Here is a 22,952-nt window from a genome sequence, read left to right as displayed (position 1 = left end):
CCTATTTCGTGACATTTTCACCCCTGGTTTAAAAGCACGTACATGAATGGTTCTTTATCCATTTAACATGGTAGTTTTGGTTATTTTATGCAGGAATTACTTTCCACTCACGTGTGTTAGCCTCTCATTGTCTATGAGTATGCACTTTTGTGTCAAATGTATAGTCTATAGTGAATGTATTTGTGCTACTTCACAGTATGTCTGTCAGTCTCTGTGCATAGATTTTTTACTTTAGATTGTACTTTTTTCTGGCATCCATATTCGGTTTTACCTAGGTCAATCTGTTTTTATTGTTAAAAAAATAAGGTTGATTAGTTCATTTATACCAAGGGTCCATGTTGTCTTGTGCGATTTTCCCTGCAATGACTAATCCATTTATCTGGCTCGACTGATGCGCCTACCGCAAATTCTGATATTTTGAACTGATACGTTTCTATTGCGCTCTTCACCGTCAACACAATATTTGTGAGTATCATACCTTTTAATATACATTAGTAAAAATATTGTTAAACATGTTGTTGCGAGCATTCAGACCCATACTATTTAAATCTGCACGCTAACTTGTAAACGTCATCATGTAGCCAAAATCTAGCTTGCTCGTTTAGCTAACTCAGCAGTGTCATTGCTATTACTAACTTCTAACGTTACTTGGCCTATTTAATGTATAAATCAAATAATACCATACTGTAATTTAGTTAGCTAGTAAAGCTCACTTTATAATACTACTTGCCACTTAACATGATTGTTTGTAGTGCATCCTCAAGGTTGCTTATCGTTATAAATAGGCTAGCTAACGTTAGCTAGCTATGCCAAATTGCATGGCATGAGTTGAGCTCTGCAACATGAGCTTGATAGGGTTTGCATGAAAAGCCTAATAATAAAATTCCACTCCGTTTGAAATAAGCTGTAAAACAAGGTGCAGAATTCAGTCAGTATTTAGATCTGTAACTAGCTAACTTGACATTTAATCTTTGTCATACTAATAATAGGCACTATGTCCTCATTTTCATAGTCAATAACATTCCGTTTCTCCACTCATAGTCACTATAAGCTTAACTACTGAATTATACAATGCAAACATTCCTTTTCACTCTCTATCTACATGGTATACAAGGAGTCAAGTCCAGTTCATGACAGCTGCCAGGTAGTCTTTATTGGCTGCTGTTATCATTAGGGTTTAGTCCTTTGTCCTCTCTGAGAAGTGAACGTCACATTGCAGTAGTTAAGCCTGTCAAGTCGCAGTGAAGTGCAGAACAGAGTACCTATCTGGGATTGAATGAGCTTAAATTGAGGGGCATTTCTCGAGTGAGTGCAAAACTTCAGTGGGTAATTGATATATGAAACAATGTTTGAAAATAAAATGAGTTTAAAAATAGTGACTGTACTTGAAGGTTTGGTTTAGTCTGGTTTCACATATCTTCAATGCATGTAGACCTAAGCATTTGGTGGACCATTTTAGAATGATCCATATCTTGAAAAAATAACATCTAAGCTAACCATGACAATATATTATCAGTATGCTGTTTGTATTCATATACTAATAACTATGCTCAATTGACTATACTGATTTATTGTTGTGTAGCCTACTGCTTGTATGTTATGGCCCATCTTGCTTATACAAGGGGAAAGAGGACTAGCCATGTTAGCTGTGGTCTGAGGCATTAGGGTGTGTGTGTGTGTGTGTGTGTGTGTGTGTGTGTGTGTGTGTGTGTGTGTGTGTGTGTGTGTGTGTGTGTGTGTGTCACACACATAACTGTATAACCACATACTGTGACTAGTATAGTACAGTTTGATAGTCTACTTAAGATAAAATGTAACAAACTGAGCAGCTCACATGGTTTGTTTACTTATCCTGCATAAGTCATGTATCAGTTTCATTTTGAGGAAATTGAAAGTAGACGAGCAGGTTTACTGTCTTTCATTTGATAATGAAATTTGAGCTGCCATAACACTGGTTAGATGTGGCCTGTAAGCACAGTTCTAGGATCAGTTTACCCTCCATTAATCAAAGAGGAATCATTGTAACAATGACCTTAGATCAGCATCTAGGACCATCTAAATTATACTCAGTTAGGAATAGAAGTCGACCGATTATGATTTTTCAACACGATACTGATTATTGGAGGACCAAAAAAAAGCTGATACTGATTAATCGGCCAATTTTGTTTTTTTACATTTGATTATTTTTTATATATATTTGTAATAATGACAATTACAACAATACTGAATGAACAATGAACAATTTTATTTTAACCTAATATAATAAATAAATAAAATCAATTTTGTCTCAAATAAGGAAACATGTTCAATTTGGTTTAAATAATGCAAAAACAGAGTGTTGAAGAGGAAAGTAAAAGTGCAATATGTGCCATGTAAGAAAGCTAGCGTTTCAGTTCCTTGCTCAGAACATGAGAACATATGAAAGCTGGTGGTTCCTTTTAACATGAGTCTTCAATATTCCCAGGTAAGAAGTTTTAGGTTGTAGTTATTATAGGAATTATAACGCGTCGACTATTTCTCTTTATACCCTTTGTATTTCCTATACCTTTGCCTATTGGATGTTTTTATAGGCACTTTAGTATTGCCAGCCTAATCTCCGGAGTTGGTATGCTTGAAGTTATAAACAGCGCTGTGCTTCAAGCATTGCTAAGAGCCATTGCCAAATGCAGTAAAGTGCTGTTTGAATGAATGCTTACGAGCCTGCTGCTGCCTACCACCACTCAGTCAGACTGCTCTATCAAATATCAAATCATAGACTTAATTATAATAAACACAAAGAAATAAGACCTTTTGTTCATTAATATGGTTAAATAAAGAAACTTAATTTCGAAAACAAAATGTTTGTTCTTTCAGTGAAATATGGAACCGTTACGTATTTTATCAAACTGATAGAAACCCTAAGTGTAAATATTGCTGTTACATTGCACAGCCTTCAATGTTATGTCATAATTATGTAATATTCAGGCAAATTAATTATGGTCTTTGCTAGGAAGAAATGGTCTTCAAACAGTTCACAATGAGACAGGTGGCCCAAACTGCTGCATATACCCTGACTCTGCTTGCACTGAACGCAAGAGAAGTGACACAATTTCCCTAGTTAATATTGCCTGCTATCATGCATTTATTTGGACTAAATATGCAGGTTTTAAGAAATATACTTCTGTGTATTGATTTTAAGAAAGACATATTGATGTTTATGGTTAGGTACATTTGTGCAACGATTGTGCTTTTTTCGCGATTGTGCTTTTGTTAAATCATCACCGAAGTTGAAGTAGGCTGTGATTCGATGGTAAATTTAACAGGCAACGCTTTGATTATATGCAACGCAGGACAAGCTAGTTAACTACACATGGTTGATGATATTACTAGGTTAACTAGTGATTATGTGAAGATGAATTGTTTTTATAAGATACATTTAATGCTAGCTAGCAACTTACCGTGGCTCCTTGCAGCCACAAGTCCCTTTTGATGCTGCACTCGCGTAACAGGTAGTCAGCCTGTCACGCAGTCTCCTCATGGATTGCAATGTAATCAGCGTCCAAAAAGGCAGATTACCGATTGTTATGAAATCGGCCATAATTAATCGTCCGACCTCTAGTTTGAACACACCTTCAACTTCACAGTAATTGATATTGCTTGCCTCACCCAGACAACACTGACAAGAGTGAGAGTTTTACATACACACAGTGAAACTAGTTTTTCCTTTTTTTTTGTTGTCAATTTTTGGAACCTCAGTCACTACTACCTAAAAGTCATTGGCATGTGAACCCCATGCCATTTTTCAAACACAAATAATTTGACGCTCACAATAAAGGCTTCTGTTTTTTAGTTGTCTTTCCAGAGAATGGCTGAGGGTGCGTTATATGAGTCAGAGAGAGAGTGAGAGCTCTGGTAGGCTGTGTTTACATAGTCATTCATAATGGCCAAAGGTCCAGGCCCTAAGCCTCCATCTGGCCCTTGGGGCTGTAGCTATCTCAGACTCTGCACTGCCTCTGGGGGGGCGTCACTCACAACAGCCATCCCTCTACCACCCCTACAGCCAGACTCCCCTCTCTGAGAATCCAGGATGCTGCCTTTTACCTCAGCACAGACTCATCCAGCCCTGACACATCAGGCAAGGAGCATTACATTATATTTCTCTAGTGACACATACTGTAAACATCCCTTGACCTTTCTCCCAGTTAATATTACGGCCTAGATCAGTGACCCTTTTTTCTACATTTTAGAGTAATAGTGAAAACATCAAAACTATGAACAGTCTTGAAGGCAAGGGTGGCCATTTTGATTTGTTTAACACCTTTTTTTGGTTACGACATGATTTCATATGTGTTATTTCATAGTTTTGATGTGGACACTATTATTCTACAATGTAAAAAGAAAGAAAAACCCTTGGATGAGTAGGTGTGTCCAAACTTTTGACTGGTACTGTAGATTATGAGGAACTTCGCAAGGTTGGTGAAAGTGAAAGGTGATGAGCTTGATGCTGCTTTCCAATAAATATTGAGTATTATTCTGGTGACATGATGATCAATGTTTTTGTTTGTCAAAATGGAACCAAAGCAATCTCGCTCTTATGTCCCTAATAATTTCATCATTTAGGTAGCCTATCTGTGAGTTGTTGGCTAGAGCGCTTGTGGAAAGACCAGAGTTGGCACATTCACTATACAACACATTTTGTTTGTGACAAAATGATCAGTAGCCTAGATTTGAAAATGCAATGGAAACCTATTTACTTGTATTTTATATTCAGTACAATGGGAATTTAACAGCAGAAGTAATTTTTATGTGCACTACGTCATCACGCACAGCTTTTTATCCGCAAAAAGTAAATTTGATGGAAGCACATTTCTGATGGGAAATTAGTTTATTTATTTATTTATGCAGATTTTCGAGTATTTGCATGAAAATCTGTTGCTTATTGGATGGAAACCTAGTTACTAACGGTAAAGTCCCATGAACTGACTAAACGAGAAGTCATAAGTGTGGCCAACCAGAGTGTGGGCCCCTCACTCCTCTAGTTCTGATTCCTCTCAGGTTCTTCTTTCCCAAGAACAATATATTTTGTAAATCGACTCCGATAATCATGTTTGTCTATGTCTTCTCCTATCTTTGTCTGCAGTGCTGTCCTCTGTCTTCGAGGTGGAACTGTTTGAGATGGGGATTTGGTCTCTGGGTCTGGGGACCTTAGGAGCAGCCATCGCAGGGATCTTCCTGGCTAATACTGACCTGTGTCTGACCAAGGCTGCTCAGGCCTCGCTGGAATACCTGGAGGACGCAGACCTCCACTCCACTGGAGACGGTACGAGGGCACAGGTTCTCCTATTCTACTACTACATAGAAGCATTGCACAGGCCTTGAATTGAGACCAACGACATGACAAACAATTGAACCAGTTTTCCAAACCTTCACCCTTGATGGTCAGTCAAAGTTACTTTGTCTCAGGAAAGGTGACGTCACGATGCAAGGCTAAAACCAGCTTCCTTCCTCGACATCGGCAGAGTTAGTCATTTACATTGATGAATTTATTAAAAAACTTATATATTTCAGTCCATATGTTTACAAACAATTTAAACTTGCATCCCAAGTGAAAGATTCAATTTTTGTATTATCTTATATAGGTTATTGTAATGTGGGTAAGACGTGCTGTACTGTCCACAAGCTAAATCCTCGCCCATACATGGTAGGCTATAAAACTCCCGCTAAACACAAAATGCTTTGAGAACCCCCAGTGAAAAGCAGTCTTTAAATGCAGGCCATTATGAGCTAGCCTATCCTATGCAATTTTCACTCCGCATGTAACAAGGGCTTAATGTAAAGAGGGAACATGATATAAAACTGTTACACTCTCCTCACTAAGTACATTCATCCATGTGTTTAACCCAGTCTTTATACGGTGCCTTAAAGAAAGCATTCTCACTCACACAACTTTTTCCACATTTTGTTGTGTTACAGCTTGAGTTTAATATATTTTTTGGTGTGACTAGCCTACACACAATATCCCATAATATGAAAGTGGAATAATGTTTTTTTAAATGTTTACAAATGATTGTAAAATTAAAAGCTGATATGTCTTGAGTCAATAACTATTAAACTTTGTAGTTATTCCATAATATTAACAGAATTACGGAATTAAAATAGTCCAAAACATGCATTGTTTTTGCAGAAAGGCACTAAAGTAAACTACAAAACATGTGGCAAAGCAATACACTTTATGTCCTGAATGAAAAGTGTTATGTTTGGGGCAAATCCAAATCAACACATTACTGTGTACAACTCTCCAGATTTTCAAGAATAGTGGTGGCTGCATCATGTTATGGATATGCTTGTAATCAGGTATGGAGAGTTTTTCAGGACAAAAAATAAATGTAATGGAGCTAAACACAGGCAAAATCCTAGAGGAAAACCTGGTTCAGTCTGCTTTATACCAGACACTGGGAGATTAATTCACTTTTCAGAAGGACAATAACCTAAAACACAAGGCCAAATCTACACTGGTGTTGCTTACCAAGAAGAGAGTGAATGTTCCTGAATGGCTGAATGGGTTACAGTTTTGACAAATCTCGTTGAAAATCTATGGCAAGACCTGAAAATGTTTGTCTAGCAATGATAAACAACCAACTTGATGAATTTAGAAAAGAATAATGGGCAAATGTTGCACAATCCAGGGGTGGAAGAATTTACCCAGAAAGACTAACATGTATTGACGCAGGGGGTTGAACTCTTATCTAATCCAGATATATTCGTGTTGTTTTTTTTTTTCAAATGTTTTTTTTTTAAATGTTATAATTTTTCTTCCACTTTTACATTACAAAATATTTTGTGTAGATCGTTGACAAAAAATAACACCAATTTTAATCAATACTTTGTAACACAACAAATGTTGAAAAGGTCAGGGGGTGTGAATCATTTCTGATGGCACTGTACATGTAACACTGCCATCTTGGAGTTCTTCTTGGTCATGTCGTCAGGGAAAACTCTGGGCCATAAGTTAGGGCCCAGAGGTATTTAATGTACAGTTGAAATCGGAAGTTTACATACACTTTAGCCAACTTCATATTAAACTCAGTTTTTCTCAATTCCTGACATTTAAATCCTAGTAAAAATTCCCTCTCTTAGGTCAGTTAGGATCACCACTTTATTTTAAGAATGTGAAATGTCAGAATAATAGTATAGAGAGTGATTTATTTCAGCTTTTATTTCTTTCATCACATTCCCAGTGGGTCGGAAGTTTACATACACTCAATTAGTATTTGGTAGCATTGCCTTTAAATTGTTTAACTTAGGTCAAATGTTTTTGGTAGCCTTCCACAAGCTTCCCACAATAAGTTGGGTGAATTTTGGCCCATTCCTCCAGACAGAGCTGGTGTAACTGAGTCAGGTTTGTAGGCCTCCTTGCTCACACATGCTTTTTCAGTTCTGCCCACAAATGTTCTGTGGGATTGAGGTCAGGGCTTTGTGATGGCCACTCCAATACCTTGACTTTGTTGTCCTTAAGCCATTTTGCCACAACTTTGGAAGTATACTTGGGGTCATTGTCCATTTGGAAGACCCATTTGCGACCAAGCTTTAACTTCCTCACTGATGTCTTGAGATGTTGCTTCAATATATCCACATAATTTTCCATGATGCCATCTATTTTGTGAAGTGCACCGGTCCCTCCTGCAGCAAAGCACCCCCACAACATGATGCTGCCACTCCCATGCTTCACGGTTGGGATGGTATTCTTCAGCTTGCAAGCTTTCCCCTTTTTCCTCCAAACATAACGATGGTCATTATGGCCAAACAGTTCTATTTTTGTTTCATCAGACCAGAGGACATGTCTCCAAAGAGTATGAGCTTTTCCCCATGTGCAGTTGCAAACCGTAGTCTGGCTTTTTTATGGCGGTTTAGGAGCAGTGGCTTCTTCCTTGCTGAGCGGCCGTTCAGGTTATGACGATATAGGACTCGTTTTTACTGTGGATATAGATACTTTTGTACCTGTTTCCTCCAGCATCTTCACAAGGTCCTTTGCTGTTGTTCTGGGATTGATTTGTACTTTTCGTACCAAAGTACGTTCATCTCTAGGAGACAGAACGCGTCTCCTTCCTGAGCGTTATGTTGGCTGCGTGGTCCCATGGTGTTTATATTTGCACACTATTGTTTGTACAGATGAACGTGGTACCTTCAGGCATTTGGAAATTGCTCCCAAGGATGAACCAGACTTGTGGAGGTCTACATTTCTTTTCTGAGGTCTTAGCTGATTTCTTTTGATTTTCCCATGATGTCAAGCAAAGAGGTACTGAGTTTGAAGGTAGGCCTTGAAATACATCCACAGGTACACCTCCAATTGACTCAAATTATGTAATTTAGCTTATCAGAAGCTTCTAAAGCCGTGCCATCATTTTCTGGAATTGTCCAAGCTGTTTAAAGGCACAGTCAACTTAGTGTATGTAAACTTCTGACCCACTGAAATTGTGATACAGTGAAATTAATCTGTCTGTAAACAATTGTTGGAAAAATGACTTGTGTCATGCACAAAGTAGATGTCCTAACCGACTTGCCAAAGCTATAGATTGTTAACAAGAATTTTGTGGAGTGGTTGAAAAAACAAGTTTTAATGACTCTAACCTAAGTGTATGTAAACCTCCGACTTCAACCGTATGTGCTCTGTCTAATGTATGTACTGTGTATGTGCTGTAGATGAGAAGACCATGAAGGCCAAAACTCTGTGGGAGAAGACCGGAGCAGTCGTCATGGCTGTACGACGGCCCGGATGATTTTTGTGCAGAGAGGTGAAGTAGTGATTTTACTGATACTTTACAGTGTAGTCAGCTTTTTTAATTATTTCAGAAATGGTCTTAATTCAAGTCTATATTCCACACCATATGTTGTTATGTAGATTCCACTGTATGCATTAGGAGAAAACCCTATCCTATTATTTAGAATTGTGCTAATTGTGTGTGTAGGAGGCCTCTGAGCTGTCCTCTCTGAAAACCCAGCTTGAGGATCTTGGTGTCCCTCTGGTTGCCGTGGTGAAGGAGAACATCGGCACGGAGATCCAGGACTTCCGACCATACTTTGCTGGGGACATCTATGTAGACGTGAAGGTGAGACTGACCTGATGCTCTATGGGTGCATCTCAATAGTTTAACAAAGGCTTCCTCTCCTCCTTTCCTTCATCTGCACTGGCCCGAAAGAACTGTGAACATGTTTTAATAGATCACTACATAGGCCTGCCATGAAGGAGAGGAACTGAACCATTTGTAGAGGAGGGTATGTGAGCGGAGCGAGGAAGCGAGGTTTCCAAAGGTTGGAGCTTCGGCCTTCTCGCCCGCTCCAATTTCGTTCCAGTAGCACTCAATTCACAAGCTCAGGGCATGCCCGGCCCAGCATGCATTTGTAGTCTACTTGTGTGCTGCTATAGCCCCTTGCTTTAGCTACTGTCATGAAGTTCGCTAAATATTTTCATAAAGAAACTGATTTACAAAAATGAGTGTAGTGTAGTGATTTAGTGTCCACAACTAAAGAATCATTGTGGAATCTGAAGACACGTATCCTGAAAGCATGATGGTGTACTTACTATGTGCACATGCTAAAAGAAAGGAACGAGTTGGGTAGATAACGAAGTGTGTCATTGTAGCAAAGTATTTATAAACTAAACATCAGATCTCAAACATTTAATTCAATTTTTGTTCTATCTATAAAATTGGCTATATTTGATTTTGCCATATTCTCCCATCCTATTCTCCCATCCCAGCTTTCTGTTTTGATTGGGTTATTTTGCCTAAAAATCTTTAGGCCTACCTATAGAAAAATGTAAAAACAAGTCTGCATCTTTGCCCAGCCTGGTAAGGGTGGCCAAAACGGTGTTTAGCATCCCCGGTGGCTCTGCAAGTGTGGAGAGGATATTCTCTGCTGCCGGCCGGCTCTCCAGTCACCATCGCATGAGACAGAAGCCACAGACTGGAGAAATTTGTGTTTCCAAAAAACGAATTCAAGGCACTAAGTCATATCTTTTGTTTAATTCTAAGTAAGTCACAGCCTATATGCGCAATTTAGACTAGAATCATTGAATACAATAAGATTTTTTTATATGCTGAGTGCTTTATGTCCCTACCAGAATTTTGTGTCATAGGTTATAGCCTTGAAATAATATAGTTTAAATAATACATTTTCGTTAGACTGTCTGTCTGGCTCCTTACCTATTTAGAGTGTTTATATGATGTTTAATATGACGTAGCCTATTTGATATGTGCACTTCTTACATTCACCTTTTCATGTTTATTCAAATACTTTTCTTTCAGAGCCATATAGTTTGGTTTCAATACTTCAAAACCAAATGTTAGGTCCAGGTAGTCACAAAAATACATGCGTGTTGGTTAAATTGTGATTTTAATGATTGGAGCGAATTTGGAGCGGCTTTTAAAAAAGAAAAATGTATGAGTGCGGAGCGGCAGTTGGAAAGGACAAGGAGCGGAATTTCCAACAACTCAACTTTGCTCACATGCTCTGGTGTTGATATAATATGCCCATTGTCTGTGCCTGACTTTGTGTGAAGTTTTATTTTCTCCAATGACTTATTTGATTTGCTCGTGTCCGTTGCAGCATCACTTCTATGGCCCACTACAGAGGAAGATGGGAGGGCTGGGATTCATCCGTCAGGGGGTGTGGCAGAACTTCATGCGGGCCTGGAAGGCCGGTTACCAGGGCAACATGCTGGGGGAGGGCTTTGTCCTGGGAGGTGTGTTTGTCATCGGAGCGGGGAATCAGGTACCACACCACACACAGGGCTGTGCATCTGGGCTCAGCCACAGCTGAGAATCATTGATAGGAGCTGTTAGACTCAAACTGCCAACACATACCGGCACAGCCACTTTATCAACTCCTTAGTAATCAGGACAATATGGATACAAACATGATTTAATGAAAACTAATGGACAGAGAGCAGCATTGTTGGGAGCTTGTTTGCTATTATGCATGTCCCTTTTTAAATTAATGTTATCTTTTGTCCTCAGGGTATTCTTTTGGAGCACAGGGAGAAGGAGTTTGGCAACAAAGTGGAGAATGAAGATGTTTTAGAGGCTGTGAATAGAATTGTGCAAGTGCAATAGATTTGAGTTTTTGTAAGTAGCATTAGTTCAACACTGATAGAGGCCTCAGACACAACTACTTGGTTATTTCCTGCATTTGTCTTTTCTCAATTCCCTTCAAAACTGAACCTTATGCAAACAACAATGCAAGTGTTCTTGAGTTTTGATTTGATTGTATGATTACAAAACATCTGACATTTGATCTAGAAAAGGGCATTTTCTGTATCTGTCGTTCACATTGGTTAACCTTTGTTCTCAGATTGCTAGCTCCACCTATCATAGGACATATGAATGTGTCACTTCCTCGATAAAAATGCGAATGTTCTAGTATGCTCAGGTGAATAATCTTCACTGCTCATTAGCTAACTTCCTGCACTCATAAGCCCATTGGAAAATGAATGTGTAGCTTATCTCTATTCTCTAGATGTGGAACCTCCCAAATTGTACAAACTAGATGTGTTCTGTAGCCTAAAGGTCTTGGTCAGGTCGTTATTGTAAAAGAGAATGTGTTCTCATGTCTTAACTGGTTAAAGACATTCTCAGTCAGGGACCTTACAGCATGCACTAAACTGTGTGAACACTTGTACATTACTCATCCTTTGGGAAAGAGAAGTAGATCTACGATGGTGTGTTTCACACTTTTATTGTCTCCAATGGAGTCAAACTCAACTTGAGGAATGCATGGTTCTCTATGTCAGTGTTTCCCAACCCTGGTCCTCGAGAACCCCCAACAAAAAAGTAATACTTTTTTATTGTAACCCTGGACAAGCACACCTGATTCAACTTGTCAACTAATCATCAAGCCCTCAATGAGGTGTGTCTGTCCAGGGCTACAATGAGAATGTGTACTGTTGGGGGTACACGAGGACCAGGGTTGGGAAGCAATGCTCTATTCATCTGGATTCTATGCATTTCATGTTTACCTGTGAATGAATGTGTTACCTGTTCAGGTACTCAAGCGTGACTTGTGTGTAGTCTGTGTTATTAATGAAGACCTGACTGTAAACTCGGCAACGAGGGAAGCAGGTTCGATATCCAAACACACACTGCCTAACTATGGCCAGGGTGCCTGAAACAGGTCTGTATGAGAATGCAAAGCACAATAAACCATAGACCTCGTCACACCATCATCCTCTTGTCTCTTTTCATCAGGACAACTTGGCTTATTGTATTGGGTGTTGCTGCCACCAGTCTTTTCACACAGGTTACTGGGTGGGAAAAAATACATTTTTAGAAAATTCTACATTCAGAATGTAACTGTCACACCATTCTTCTACTTATGTAGCTCTTTTCTTTTTCAATCCCACCTGTTTTTACTGGCTTTTGGACAAAGGCATTCTACGAAACAAGTAGAGTTTACCTCAGGCAATGGTTGGGGTTTGTGTACTATAGGAGGTGCTGTAGGTGACCTTGTAGGACCACTCCTTTGTTGGAAGACTGCGGTCTGTAAACATTGAGCAATGCGGAGTGTGTCTCACCCTAACGTCAGTGCCGTTAACACATTAAGCAGGGCACAATGTTGTGGAACATTCAGATAAAATACATTATTTCATTTCAATCACTTTATTCTATAGCTCTGAGTAAATACATCTTACATAGTTCAGGTGTGACATAACACTTCCAATGCAATAAAACATGGATCAATAAGTGAATTCCAATACTGACAACTACATGGGTATTGAACAACAGTACAAGAGTTACTGTACGTGGACACACACTGACATGAAACATCCATGGAGTGTAGCGACGTCATAGATTGTCTTCCATGTTGTGCCTTCAATGTGCTGCTAAGACCATATTCTATGACATGCCGAAGCTAACCCAGAGATATATTTAACATAAGTTATTGCATGAGGATAACCTGGTAGATGCTAGTCAAATAAAGCTTAAGCAATGACAAACTTAAGCTCTGCTTTTCCAACTTTATCAACCCCGACTCTTCCTTGGCTAGGTTTGTAGCTGTGTGATACACAGCACATCTTTGCCTTGACTAAATGAATAGTACAATCAATCGCAAGCCTTGCATGTTTATCAGCACGATCTAGCTCTAGGTTCATTTTTGTTATAATCACATTTCCTTGACCTCTCAAAATGTATGACCCTGGGCTGCATTTCCTAATACAACCACGGACCACATTAAATAAGCTTGGGAGGCACATTCAGCCGGCCAGTAGTTTCAGACCCCTGGTTCTCACAACTTTGCTTTTGTTTCATGACATTAAATCAATATTATTTGGTATACACATCACAATTAATCTAAACCTGACATCATACAGATTGGGATTCATACATGTACCCTTGCCTCTTATTGCATACATTAGAACCACCATGTGTCTCAGTCTGTATGGCAGCACTATATATATACTGTATGATATATATATTTTAGTTATTTAGTAAACACATCCAGAGTGACTTACAGGAGCAATTAGGGTTAAGAAACTTGCTTAAGGACACATCGGCAGATTCTTCACCTAGTCAGTCCGGGGATTTGAACCAGCAACATTTCGGTTACTGGCCCAATGCTCTTAGCCACTAGGCTACCTGCCGAAAGACCGTGATATTAGGCAGAAACATTATGCCTAGATTCTATCTTAGATAAACCTTTCTGCTGGCATATCATTGTCATCAGTGCAACTAGGAATGTGCTTATTGAAACCTCAGTAAGGAGTGCCCACGCAGTGTCATAGCATCTCTAAAGATTTTCTTCGTAACAAAACAGACAGGGTTACTAGGGTGAGAGGGGTTGATAAGGTTATCTGGTGGGACAGTGTGTGTGTGTGTAAGTACACTTCCAAGGGCAGTGGTGAGAGAGGGAAGCTTTGCTTGTCAACTGGGTAATGTTTATTAGGGCACACTGAAGCAATAGATTTTACAATGATAAACAAAACCCTGGCAGACGCAAAAAGGAATTTAATAGCAAGCCAGTCTATATTGTGCTCATAAACCAACTGTTGTATATTACTACAGACTAAAGTTGAGCCAATTTGAGGGAGTGGATATCTAGCAGATTCAATTGAACTATTTTCTAATTCCAAGTCATGAATGGTTTCAGTGTACACAGCTTAAAAGGGTACGATCTCAAACACAATGGGAAAAAAACAAATACACCTTGGGGAGAAAAAAAATCTCTCTGGGATTGAAAACGAGGGTTGATCTAGTTTGGGGTGATTTGATAGAATTTGTCATTCAGTAACATTCAGTAATTACATTTACATTTACATTTAAGTCATTTAGCAGACGCTCTTATCCAGAGCGACTTACAAATTAAACACCCACAACCCCAGGGAGGATAAACGCACAAAATAGAAATAAATAAAATCAAACCATATACTGCTACATTGACAAACAGACTAAGATGTGTCACACTACACAGTATAAGATGTGTCACACTATATATGTCACACTACGCTCGCATGCATTTCATTACTTCGAAGAGGCTTTCTCCCCTTGTCTCCTTTCCTGCATCTATACTGAACAAAAATATAAAACACAACATGTAAAGTCCCATGAGCTGAAATAAAATATCTGCAGGAATGTCCACCAGAGCTGTTGACAGAGAATTGAAAAGGTAATTTCTCTACCATAAGCCACCTCCAACATAGTTATAGCGAATTTGACAGTACGCCCAACCAGCCTCACAACCGCAGACCACGTGTAATCACGCCAGCACAGGAGCTCCACATTAGGCTTCTTCACCTGTGGGATCCTCTGACACCAGCCACCTGAGGAGTTTTTCTATCTGTAATAAAGCCCCTTTGTGGGGAAAAACAAATTCTAATTGGCTGGACCTGGCTCACCAGTCATGTGAAATTCATAGATTAGGGCCTAATTAATTTATTTCAATTGACTGATTTCCTTATATGAACTTTAACTCAGTAAAATTGTTTAAATTTTGCATGTTGCTTTTATATTTCAGTGTACAATCAGAAAAATTTGACTGGTAGGCTTTCACCAATCATTTCAGACAAGGAAGCAACTTTGTAGGATTGAGACATCAAAAATAAAACATCAAAAAATAAAACATCAAAAAGCCTAGAACATTATAAACAAACAGGTAAATAAAAAATATGCATAAATATAATATTCTCTTTGGCCTTACAGTTGTTCCCACTGAGCTGTAGTAGCAGGGTCCAACCAGCAGATGGGGATTTTGCGTGGTGGGTGTTATTGTGTGGTCCTAAAGGCCTTTGTTGAAGACGACAGTAGTAGTGTGGGGACTGCTTTGTTGTATCCTCTCCTGAAGATCTGTCTCCATGCTGCTCACTGCCATAGAACTACAGAGAGAGGGGGAGGGAGAGAGAAGGGGCGAGAGAGAGAATATGGGCTAGAAACAGAGAGAGAAAAATACATTGATTATTAGAGAGTACAATCTCTATGTTAAAGAAAAGCAGATCCACTGTCTATAGCTAAGGTATGTAACATATGACCATACTTGACCTCTTCTGTGGGAAGAGGGCACAGCACAGAGGAGTTGCAAACGCCAGGCTGAAAGAGAGAAAAGGATGTTTGGTAAACAGTGCAATACAAGCAGTACGCGGTATACAATCGTAACGTGCAGTATTCAGAACATGTTATGATTAGTTTTCTTACAGCGCACGTCATTGAGAGGAGAAAATTACTCCCTTAGATACTTACCACAGACCCACCAGTCCCACCTGTACTGGGGCGTTTAGGACTGGGAACCGTTGAGGAGAAAACAGAGACAGAAATTGTGAAAGCAACTCCAAGCAGAAGAAAATTTTTATGAAACCAACGGACAGTATATAGACATTACACTGACAGTATTGAAGAGCTTAACAGGCCTGGTCCAAGATCTGTTTGTGCTTACTCATATGGTCATTGACAAAACAGCACAAACAGATCTGGGACCAGGCTAGAGATTATGGATCAACACAGGATATCAGACACGACAAAACACAGAAGCCTGGATTTCCACTGGCCTCTCATGACACCAACAAACAAGTAGCATATTTTACATGGGTAAACCCCACACATAGAATGACACTATTTAATTCTGTGGTTTGAACTCCAAATAGAGGGTATGCTTAGTACAACAGTGGCTACATGCCACAGATTATCCTCCACACACACTGACTGTATGTAGAACCGGCTCCAGTAAACCCACTGACTGTTGAGAGCATGACAGGCATCCATTCGTCTCGTGTAACATTACCTTCATAAAGGCTTTCTTCTCCAGGGCGTTCATTATCACAGGTGCGATAGCTGTGGACAGACCGAGAGAGAGAGAGAAAACAATGAGGACTTTCAAGAGGCAACACGTATTTTATAAAATGCGTTTTTTTGGCAGAAATGCCTTCTGGAACATGTTAACTTTCATGTACCTTAAACTTGTATGCCATCTGTAAATATGAATACAATTGTTAAATCACAAGCCTAGTTGGTTTAGCCACAGAAAGACAGGAAACTTCCCGCTAGCCATGATTGGCTGAGATAATGGATGGGCTGGACATGGAGAGAGAGAGAAGTTCGGATTGGTCTGCCATGTAATACGCTTCAGTCAAACATGAGCGGCTCAGTATGTGTAGATAATCCTTGCTACCGCAGCTTTTTTGAAATATATTACCTTAGCCATGGAGAACTGCAAAAGTGTTGCTACTGCCCACAACAACATTGCTGCCCTGAATTTAGCCGGTGCTATCGACAAAGATCAGTGGGGGAAAAGTTGTGATGGACTACTTTCTGCACACGGTCAGTGTGAACCTGTGTGACTTGACACAATGTGGACCAAACAAGCTGTACAAACGAAATGGAAACACAGGACATCTTAGTTAGCTAAAGGGTTTCAAGTCTGCCGTGAAGCGTTAATCCATGTATACGGCTAAGAGTATAGCTAATTTCAGATATTATACGGTTTCTAATTTGGTCAGAAAGTCATTTTCATTGCAAGTTAAAGCATACTGTTGGCTAGCTAGCGAATGTTAGCATGCTGCTCGCTAGCTAACGCTACGCATATGATCTGTGTAGTAATATTATTTGTATCTGAGGAAGCCATTTGAATTGCTAGCTATAGCCTAATGTTAGTTAGCTAACAATGAACTTAGTTTGTTAGCTTTAGCTACTTGCAGATTCATACTACAGCATTTCATGCATAGTGGCTAGCTATGACAATCTGTTTGTATTGCTAATAGTATGGGTTGGGATTATGGTTCATCGTTTAGCTAGCTAGACAATAATGACCCATCCACTTAGCTAGATGTGGCTTGGGTTGGTTATAGCATTTCTTTCACATGAACCATCAATTTAGACAAGTGTGTCTAGGTAAGCATCTAATAATTACACTATATTTTTTATGTGGACACTTCCTATGCAAGTAACCATTTCACTGTACCATTTACACCTTCTGTATCCTGTGCATTTGACAAATAAACTGATTTAATTTGATATAGTGTGCGTTTATCAGAGACGGTAATGTCAAGAACATGACCTGCATATTAGGATATAGACAAGTGTATTTTTAACTGGAGTTTTTCCTTATTGTAGGCTACTACTTTGGTAGTTTATTACACTACCTTACTAACTCTGTTTAGGACATGGCCTCACACATTCATTCTTAAAGAGATGGGTGGGGCTAAGGCTTAAGAGGGTGTGAACGATGTTGAATAGGTGTAGACAAAGAGCTCTCCAGTAGGTGTACTAAAACATTGAAGGGCCATTTTCTCAAAAGCAGGGTTACATATTCATCTACTTTCAAAGCAGAATTACTTTCACATTGTTCCCCTAGTGCAGTGTTTGATACACAATTTTGTAGCTTGGAGTCTCTACTTTCATCCAATGTAAAAAAAAAAACACCAGTCCAAATCCAGGTGGTCAGTCACATTGTGTCCGAAACACAGTGCTTACCCATAGCTGGCACAGCCATGCCAATCCTGGGCACCACCACCTGGATGATGCCTGACTTGGCAGCAGTGACTGACTCTCCTAACCGGTTTCCTTCCTCGTCTGTCACTGGAATGCCGTACTTCAGCTCCCTAAGAAAAGGGAGATAAGGAGAGAATGAAATTCAGCCAAGTCATGTTGCTATGTCCAAAGTTAACCAGGATATTGTTGCATCTGAGTCATTCATGATTTGAAATGCAATCAAGCATTTTAGTTTTAAAATAAAATAAAGCCATCCTTGAATAATTTGTGTAAACAGTAAATCGTTCCATTTCGGCAATTGTATTCACGAATGCATGAGACTGTTTTTAGTGTCGTTTGAATGTTATTTATTTAGTGTTGTTTACAGTGTTCCAAACGATAAGAAAAACAGCACCTGTTTGGCACACACAATAAGCACACAGCACTTGCTCCTTACCTTCTTTTTCTTGATCTCCAGTATTTTCCACTTGTCAAATTTATTCCATGTCTGACTTCCCCTTTACCTCCTGAGCAACCAGTAAACATTCCCCCGTTTCGAGTTTGTCACGTTCTCTGCATTCATTTTGCTGTCACGTGTTAGTGTTCAGAGTTTGTTATAACCAATGTATTGATCGCTATAAATCAGGCCACATTGGTCACGTGCATGCGATGCATACATGTCACCTAAAGAGAGCAAGGGATGAGGGAATGTTTTTCCTACACAAAAGTGGGATTTCGGTAACAAAACTTGTCAGAAACGGCTGTAATTATGTTGCAGCTTCAGCAACACGGACAGCGCGATTAACACTGTTGATTTTCTGTGGTATTGAGGAGAGTGAGGAAGGAGTGCTCGTCACAAAGTCAATCGCTGTGATTTGTGCCGCAGCAGGGAGGAGAGAGACACAACGTAACTAGTCAGTCACTCAATGTAAAATATATTATATTTTTTACTAAGCCCGGCCCTGCACAATCAAATCAATTGCCGTCGCACTCCCTCGAGTCATTTGTGTGTCTTCATTATTTAATCAAACAGAGAGCTTAAAGCATCAGACAAGCTCAGTGCATATAGCCGATTTGAATAAAACACATAAGAAGTGTCTATATATGGAAAAATGCACCATTTAAAATGTGACCAATCGATTGTTCGAGAAAGATGACTCTCGGTTGCATTGAACGTTGATAATATGTTGATTCAATCACAAATCCCACAGTAAAGGGAAACGCTGATAGTGTTAACTAAGGGGGAAAAATCTGAACTTCACTCAACTTTTTAATCTCGTGCTTCTCTGTGTGGGCTCACACTTCTTCTGCGCGGCAGTCCTGGGGCACACCCGCAGCTTAGAGGGAACATTGGTTGTGGTGTCTTTAAATTCTAGCTCACCTCTGCCTCATGAAGGGGATGTTGATACAGTTGGCAGCCGCTACAGCAAAGAAAGGGACGAACCGGCTCATGACGGCTGGAAGGCGCTGGGGAGAGACGGAGTTTGTTTCAATGTTGATTTTTCATGGAGCTAAAATGTAAAGCGAAGCGTAAATCAACTTGAACTAAGATGATCCTTAGACAGTCCCGTACCTTGGCTAGAGACTTGAGTCCCAGGGCTGTGACTACAGCTCCTGTGGTGGCACTGATGTACGCTGCAGCCAGCTGACTGAGAGAACATAGGGGCGCACATTTACATCTTAGCATCTTACTAAAACAATTTACTGAGCCTCAATAATGTTCCTGTTCCAAGCATTTACCAGAATCTAGTCTTATCTAATACGCAGATAGAGGTCTCAAGTCACAATGCATACGGAATACATGCAATCAAATCATAAGCAATATTTATTGCAAAACTTGACAAGTCAGGCAGACATGACGATGTACAGTTCAGGAATCTCTCCACAGTAATAATGATTTAAAATGGTCCCCAGTCTTTACATGCTCTTTCCATATAAACTGAGATATAAACTAAGTAGGTGCATATAAATAGTCTAAAGTGGCACCCTTTCCATGTCTCCATCCCTTTATCTATGCTGATCTGAAATAACTAAACAAGTGAAATCTTCTGATAGTGGAAACCCATGTTGCTTTCACCGATCATGCATTTTCAGATCGATACACAAGAAAGAGAGAAAGCCACTTTAGACTGTTGAGATGCAGCCCGGATTTGTAAAGACTCTATACCAGGGGCTGTATGTACAGTATTAAACATATCAGAGCTTCCAGTTCTGCCTTTTAGATCACAATGCATGAGATTACATGAACAGGGGAGACATGATCAGAGATCAGCACTCTTACCCTGAAGAGCTTGATGCATATGGCCCCAGACCAGACACATGTATGCTAATGCCTTGCTTCCTATATCTACTGCAGACAGTGAAGCAGAGTTACAGCTACAGCCTTTCAGGTGGAATGGAGGAGCATGCTGAACTAAAGAGTGGGTTATTATACCGCTGTAAGGGGAATGTAGTGGACTGGGGTGCCACTGACTAGCCTCTGCTTCACCCTGCATGACAGGAGGCCCCCATACAGAGCTAGGCTAGGGGTGCACCTCAATAGTCTACTATGGTCTTCTCTCCTTGTATCTTTTCCTTCGTCTGCACCGATGGAGAAAGAGAAGACCGGTGAAAGCAACAGCGGGGAAATGTTATGGGGATTTGCTCACCACCTATCCATGTCCTTTCAGATCAGTACAGATGAAGGAAAGCAGATGAGGAGAGGAAGATAGAGTAGCTAAGGCTATGAGATGCACCATAGTACTAGCCAGTTACAGGTACTGTAGGGCTGGTTTAGTAATGTGGTTGTGGTGTAAGTGGTCCAAGTCCCTACTTGGTGGTGAGGGCAGCGTCTCCACTGCGGTTGCTGTAGTTGACCACAGCGTTAAAGGACTGGTTCACCCACTGCCCTGAACCCAACGGCTGGCGTCGTCCTGGAGGACTAGAGGTTCAAGAGAGGTGAGAAGAGAGGAGGGAGGAAAGAGGGTCAAAAGGGGTGAGGGGAGGAGAGAAGGTGAGAGATGTTTAAAGGGATTACAGAAAGGGGAGATAAAAGGGAGGGGATATGGAAAGGCTTTTGCCTCATTATGTAAAAATGGGAGAGAAGGGTAGGGGAAAGGGAAAGATGAGAGATAGAGGACAAGGAAAGTGAGAATAAGCATGAATAATTTCTGATATCTCATTGAGGCAGATTGTTTGAATTTCTCCTAGAAAACAAAGCTAAATCATGACTTGTAAAACAGCTAAAAATGTAACTTTCCACTTCCGTGCAATGTTTACATTATTTTAGTAGGGAAATCCCATTGAGACCAAGGCCTCTTTTTCAAGGGAGCCCTGCATGTACACAAATCATACAAATACAATGCATAAAAACATAAAAATAGTTATAAGCAATTCAAGAAAAGCGGTCACATTCCTAAACACGGAGGTCCTCCAACAACAACCTGAACTGCCCTAGAGATAACAGCCTCAAGGTGCAGAGCGCTCTACAGAAAATGTCATACGGGCTGCAAAAACACAGAATGCAGATTGACCTAATTCTGTGGTAAAACAGGACTTAGCTGCAGTATGCTACTCTGGTCTTGCCCTCTGAGCGGGAATGTAGAGGTTGAGTTATTCAGAACTATCCATGTCATCCACAATAGCTGTGTCCTGACTAAGTGAGTAAAGTGACCATTTTAACATGCTGAATTTATTTCACATAATCTATGCATTTCTCTCAAACAATTTCACCATCTGATATTTTGGGATTGTTTTTTACCTGTTCTGTATGTTATGCTACACACAAATTATATTTAACATGTATTAAATTGAAAACAGAATACACCCTAGTAGTACCTGTAGAATGTGAGCATGCAGCCAGTGATGGTCATGTTCATGGGGACCTGGGCAGACATGCGTCCCACCACCACCACCATCTTTTTTCCGGTGTCAGGGTGGAAGGCAGAGTCCTAGATGTACTTGGCTCTCCACAGCTCATCTTCTGTCAGACCTGGCTTCACCACTCCTAACCTGGACACAAGTACATCAAACTCGTTAAACAATGAATGAATGAATGAATGAATGATTGACACAAATTCAGCATAAAGCATAATATAAGTACATCCGTTGTTTTAAAGGAATGTGCCAATTTCTGCATTTGTTCATAAAAAAGACACCGCTTAGACTTACATATTTATTTTTGTGTTTTCAGTTCATCTCTGGTGTAAGGGAGAAACCAGTAGGCCAGATGTTCCAGCCAATTAGTTGTTTGTCTGTCATATGTTGTTTGTTTCTTTCTCTTATTATGCCGTGGGGGGGGGGGGGGAATCAGGTTATGACGACAGCTAACTAACTTCGTGAACTCTTCAGTTCAGAGGCACTGCTATAGATTGTTTCCGTGCTGATATATGTCGAGCCACAGAATCAATATTTTGGTTTGATGCTTCCAATAATGTAAAGGAATTCCTTCCCAGGCACCACACACCCCATCGTACAGAGAGAGGAGGAGTAATGCAGTAGCTTTCTAAGGTATCATCATTTTCCTTCCCAGGACCTCACTCCTCCTCCATCTATACCCGTTAATTTTCCACAGTGACCCATGTGTTCACAGCATCTCACTTGACAGCAGTTCCACCCACCCGTTCCGCCACATTATCCTCACCCAGCCTTCCCTCTCCTCCCACCGTACCTGTATTTCTCCACAGTAACCCATGCATCCTCCAGGGTCTCAGAGGACTTCAGAATGTTCCTGGGGTCAGTGACGAAGTAGTAGTGCTGGGCGCGGCCCATGAATGTGCTCTGGTCCCATCATGGCTCCTTGATGTTAATGTCCAGGGACAGATCTCCAGACATCCTTGTTTTACTTTGGGACCGGGTAACAGAAACATATGTTAGTTAGGCATGGGTTTAATTCTCTGCACATTTGACAAAGACTTTCTTCAGTGACATTTTGGGGGACACAAAAAGAAAGACAAAATAGACCTTGTCAACAAATTCAACATATTTCAAAAGATAAGCCCTTCTCCCCAGCTAGGCCTAAAGCCTTGATAGCACGGTAAGTCCCCT

The 22,952-nt window shown here is 40.2% G+C and overlaps 2 pseudogenes; one reads left to right on the top strand and one right to left on the bottom strand.

Moving 5' to 3' along the window:
* Positions 1-356: 356 nt before the first annotated feature.
* On the top strand, positions 357-12,199 carry LOC135512185 (peroxiredoxin-like 2A; annotated as a pseudogene).
* A 414-nt stretch (positions 12,200-12,613) lies between these two features.
* On the bottom strand, positions 12,614-22,739 carry LOC135512184 (sideroflexin-3-like; annotated as a pseudogene).
* Between the last annotated feature and the right edge of the window lie 213 nt (positions 22,740-22,952).

The sequence above is a fragment of the Oncorhynchus masou genome, chromosome 24, assembly GCF_036934945.1.
Source record: "Oncorhynchus masou masou isolate Uvic2021 chromosome 24, UVic_Omas_1.1, whole genome shotgun sequence".
In the NCBI taxonomy this organism is placed as follows: domain Eukaryota; kingdom Metazoa; phylum Chordata; class Actinopteri; order Salmoniformes; family Salmonidae; genus Oncorhynchus; species Oncorhynchus masou.
The sequence above is the reverse complement of the archived record's forward strand: the minus strand, read 5'-3'. Positions and strand labels throughout refer to the sequence as shown.